Here is a 6,000-nt window from a genome sequence, read left to right as displayed (position 1 = left end):
GACTACTGGTCAGGACTTGAAACCGAGGGGTTGCTGGTTCGATCCCCGACCAATAGGTAAAATGCTGACCTGATCATGATGTTGTGGCACCATTCTTCATGGTAGCAAATGGCAACATCATCAGCTGACCAGTTCACAATGTTGTGGCAACATCACTCACAATACTACATGGCAATGTCATCGGCTGACGTCGCGGGGATGGTTCCTATGGCACCAAATGGCAACGTCATCAGCTGACCCGTTTACAACGTTGTGGCAACATCACTCCAAATACTACATGGCAACATCATCGGCTGACGTCGCAGGGACATTTCCCACAGCACCAAATGGCAACGTCATCGGCTGACCTAATCACGATGTTGTGGTAACATCACTCCAAATACTACATGGCAACATCATCGGCTGACGTCGCCGGTACATTTCCCACAGCACCAAATGGCAACGTCATCAGCTGACCCGCTTACAACGTTGGGGCAACATCACTCCAAATACTACATGTCAACGTCATTGGCTGACGTCGCGGGGACATTTCCTGATACTAAATGGCAACGTCATCAGCTGACCTGACCATGATGTTGTGGCAACATCACTCACAATACTACATAGCAACGTCATTGGCAGACGTCGCGGAAACGTTTCCCACGGCACCAAATGGCAATGTCACCAGCTGACCTAATCACAATGTTGTGGCACCGTTCTTAACGGTACCAAATTGCAACATCAGCTGACCAGGTCACAACGTCGCTGCAATGTCACTAATGGTACCAAGTGACAACATTGTCTTGCAAAGTAGCTGTGACGTTGCAACAACGTAGCCAGAAGGTAATGTCGCTGTAACCAAATGACAACTTTATGGCGACGTTGCTGCAACGTCATGTGTTAGCTGGGTACCTGTTATATCTGTCAGCAGCTTGCTTGCCAACGTTTCCCAGTAGGCTAGGCCTACTTCGCAAAATTTGTGAACTATAACCGCATATTTTTTGAATGTCGGCGACTGGCTACATAAAAAAAAAACGTGCGTTCATAATACGTGCGTGCTGAGATGAAACCAGCAGTTTTCAGCAGGATCATGCGAGGAGGACCTGTCTCTTAATTCATTTTAAAATGGATTTAATGGAAATGGATTTAAAAATGGTTTTACAATGTTTCAGTCAAGCTTTGGTTGGTTTAGATACAACTGGTATGCAAAATGTAAAGCAGTGGATTAACTTTAATTTGCTGTGCTCCATATTGTACAGATGCACATAGTAAATTATATAAAGTAGGCTTATTAAAATATGTAAATAGCTTAGTCTAACTTTGAAAAAAATATTGAAGGGAATCCAGTCCAGTGCACATGCCTTTGGCAAGTAGCCTAGGCTACTACAGACACAGGTGAAGAACAGTCAGCCTCAACAGTAAGCAAAACCAAATATGTACAGCCAGCTTTAAAAGCAAGCAGCCCAGACCCTAAAATTGGGCATTTATAGCTTTGAAGGTAATTCACACACAATTATTTTTCTTTTGCCAAAATATATTTGGTAACTTCTGTAGACATCCACAATGGGGTCTTTAAATTTGCACTTGGAAAATGTGCAGATACCCTGAGAAAGACCGTTGGTTAGCTAGCTTATTTAAAATATCCTAAACTTTTTTTGACCCTGCCTCTTAAAAAAATCGGAATCGAGAATCGTTAGGAACCGGAATCGAAATAAGAAATCGGAATTGGAATCGGAATCGTTCAAATTCAAACGATACCCAACCCTAGTGTCATGGTGAAGGTGCAACTAGCTGAGTGGTTCTACCAGATTCCAGAAGTGGTAGAGGACCTGAGCATGGAGGAAGAATGACTGGGAAATATACAATACAATGTGGGTGTTTATACTGTATATACTGTATACACACACACACACACACACACATGTGTATATCTAATTATTGTAATCTCAACGTGCTTTGTAGGGCCCAGAGTCTGACCCCCTTGGAGAAAGCAGTAGAGATTATGCTATGATTACATTATTTGCATGTATTTATTCATTGAATGGATGTCCTAGTATGAAAGTCCACTGTGTCAAACTGAATCATCACTCTCACAGACAGTTGTCTCTAAAAGCAAATAAACTAACCTACAGTAACATGTGTTACTGATATTGATTAATTTATTGTTTTGAGTATGTGTCACATAGCCTACCTTTATTAGCAGTCTCTTGACGAGGATGATAATTTCTTTCTGTTTACAGTGACAAGTGGGAGAAAGAGGGATGTGGGTGGGATCTGGACATAACCACCAGTTTGAAGCAAAACATGATCCACATGGGGACTTGGACCTGTGTGTGGTTGGGATGCTGCCACTTGAGCCACAGCTTCCCTACAAGAAAAATAATTGCATAGACGATTAACCATGTATCTCTGAATAGTCTATATTTATGAAGTTTGGAAATTTGGACAACCGTAAGCTAAACTAAAATAATTTTTTGATTTTAAATTGACACTACCCAAACTAACCTCTTTCTTGAGTTCTACCTGAGGTGTGTACGTGCTTGATGTTGAGTTTCATTGTCTTACATTCATTTTGCCAATTGGCTATGAAAATAAAACACACCCTTGTTGTGGCATGACTGTTATGACTGTGTCTGTTGGCATGTGGAAAGAAGAGGGTCACTCTTTTGTATCTAATATCAATCAACGACAATGACTTATCACTGGAATGATGACTGACAGGTCACTGTTATTACAAAAGCGAGAGTGAACGTTTATTTCATCCAACGTCCTGATTTTGATCATGTGTAAATGTATTATGTGTATTGATCTCTCTGGGTGATGTGTTTCAGTGGCGATTGCTGCTCTTTGGGACAGGGGAAGCTCTGATAAAAATGGTAAATTATTAAATTAATATTATTAAGGTGCTATATTGTTATTTGAAGGCAAAAATTATCCCAAACAGTAGGCATGGCAGACATGGCATAATGTAGCCTACACCGTTATATAGCGCGCTACCTAACTTAGCCTAAATACACAACTGCAACAAAAGCAAGTCACAAACTCTGTAACTCCACATTACGGTTTTATTTACAGTATGCTATTTACAAAGACAAATAGAAACTGTAGCCTATTGCTCCCAAATTATGAGAATTTGAGCTGCAACTTGCCTTATCTCTCGACTTCACCTGCCAACACTAACGTTAACGCATCCCTGCCTTAAACTTGAACCACTTCCTGTCAGATCGCGACATATGCTGTCAATCAAAAAGAGTCCGGCCTCTATGACGGTTCCTCCAATCATCATACAGAAGCTCGGCGTCCAGGCCATCCCACTCAGAACCATAGATGGCTCTGATCCCACTGTCCCATTCACTCCCAGAGACGCCGGGCTTCCCTGGAAATGACGATTTTGTGGCGCTTGTCCAATAAAGAGCTAGCTTTTCTGCACTGAGATCAGCCCACTCTGTAGTGCCATTGAAAGTCCAGTGAAGCCGAGAGTCTATGGGTTTTTTGCATGTTTTTTTGATGGATCGTGTCGTCACAGCAATGTATTAGCCTACGGGTGCGAAATCACGATAAAAGACCGGCAAAACCTTATTGCTGAACAAACTAGCCATGAAGATGAACATGTTTGCAGCATGTTGTAGTTGGAATAGTAGGCTAGAAGCTAATGTAATGCGATTTTCCGTGATAATTTAGAGGAGGCTGAGCTTCCCCTGTAGTCTTAGAGCAATCGCCTCTGATGTGTTTTTATTTGTTTGTTGGTGTGATGCCTGGGGTCTTTCTTTTATGTTTTTTTTTTGTAATGCTTTATTTCTTATCTGCTCTTTTTTTCTTCTTTTCTGTTCAAATTCATTTTATTCTTGCAGTAGGCATTTGCATTAATCTCCAAATCCCTCTGAGATCTCAAACCTCACTGTGTCAAACCCACCAGGTACTTGTTCCCTTCTATTGCATTGTGTCACTGTACCTACTCAAAAATTGTTCATGAATGTTCAATTGTAAAGCTTTATGAAAGTTTTATGAGCTTCCCACTCTTGTCTATCATCTGTCCATCCATCCGTCCATCAACCATATCCTTCCTTCCTTCTGATTTGACACAAAGGTCCACAACACAACCTCAAGTCTGTACAGTATACAGTAAAAATTATGAGATCCTCGAAGAACCTTTGGAGGTTCTTCAGTTTGCCACTGTGGGGGAACCTCTACAGGTACTCTGAGGAACCTTCAAGAAAAGGTTCTTCAAAGAACCCTTCCTTTTGAGGTTCTGGAGAACCTTTATGGATTTATTTATTTACTTAGGTTATTTATTTATTTACTTATTTATTTACTTTAACCTTTATTATTTACTTAGGTTATTTATTTATTTACTTAGGCTATTTACTTGCTAACTTGTATAATGCTATCATAAATAGGCCATAATGACATTGTTTCAAGAATTTATTACACAGCAAGTTACAGAAAATAGAACAATACAAAAAGTAAAGAAAGGAATAGAAAAAATATATACATACATTAATAGATAGATACATTCATACATAATAATACATGACACTCATCAATATTTACACATGTTTACATTACATATTTTTCAGGAGAATGTTGGACATTCTAATTACAGCCTGCCATGCACTGCAGAAAATAAATAAATAAACTGCTAGCAATGCTCCAATGCCTATTGACACATCTTCTGGTGTTACCACGTCTTGTCTGTCCATGCAAAGTGTAATGGTGGTGTCTTCCTCGAAGGGGTTGCCTCTCATGTATAGGGTAGGTGTGGGTGTCTTGGATATCTGAAAAGTGCAGAATAACAGTATTTAGAATGGTGATTGGTAGGGGTGTGAATCTCTCATGTAAAAGACGATACGATTCGCATCGAGATACATGGGCACGATTCGATACAAGAAAAGATACATGTTTATAAAAAACGATTCAGTACGATTCAATGCGATCCGATTCGATGCAATTCGATGCAGTTCAAGAATGGAAAGCATTCTGAAAGATTTTTTATCATTTGCTCAAGGTGCACATTAATTTTATATTATCAGTTATCATGGTCATGGTTGTCAATTAGGCAAAAAAAAAAATGTGTGAATATGATTATCTAAACTGAGGTTTGTTTCATATACTGTATTGAAATGAAAAAAGAATAGTCTACATTTCAGTCAAACACAGCAGCCAAATACAACATATTTTTTTTATAGACTTTATAGATTTTATAGAGTTATGTCTGATTGTTTTCATGGAGCTGTAGCCTTGTTGAGGTAAGACAATACCGAAATAAAATAAAACAGTGCTTAAGACACTCTTAAGACTTTTCTCATATAGCCTACAAGAATAAAATAGGCCTAGGCCTACATATCAATGAACTCTCTGGGTTTATTTTGTTCCAACGGTAGACTTATAATGCCACAAGTCTGAGTGAATATGAACAAAATAATTGGCTAATCATTTGTGCATCATTTTAGCAAGGGCCAAATTATTATTTAACATTAAGGAAATCCCTTCATCAAACGTAAGGCTATACTCTACAGACTATCGTTGCTGTTTAGTGTTTAATTTCGCGCTGGATTTTGAAAAACAAGAATAAAAACTGTAAAACAAACGACCGAGTGCGAGTTGTCACGTGCTTAAGTTGCAGTAGATGTATGGGTAATGAGGTCATTTGACAACTTTGGGCAATGAATGTAGCCAAAAACGAACTGCATTACCCACAATTCCGTCACGTCCACGTAGTTTCAAAACCGGACGTGGAATGAACGCGCTGCTTGGAACGTAAATGAGAGTGAGCGATAGACAGTAAAAGAAATGGACGAACAGACTCCGTCGTTTTCAATGGGAGGGCACTGAGTCAAATAGAACGATTTTTCAGTTGGTCCCCCCAGTACTGCGCAGACTCACACTTAACTTCGTGACGTTAGCCATCGAACTGAATCTTGTAACTCGTATGCAGGGTTGCCAGATTGGGCGGTTTCCCGCCCAATTGGGCGGTTTTGCAATCTATTTTGCGGGCAAAAATGGGTTTGGGCGGGTGTATAA

This window comes from Alosa pseudoharengus, unplaced genomic scaffold (assembly GCF_046254945.1).
Source record: "Alosa pseudoharengus isolate Yale_2024_CS ecotype anadromous, Long Island Sound unplaced genomic scaffold, YU_APseudo_1.1 YU_APseudo_1.1_scf_15, whole genome shotgun sequence".
Lineage (NCBI taxonomy): Eukaryota > Metazoa > Chordata > Actinopteri > Clupeiformes > Clupeidae > Alosa > Alosa pseudoharengus.
The sequence above is the reverse complement of the archived record's forward strand: the minus strand, read 5'-3'. Positions refer to the sequence as shown.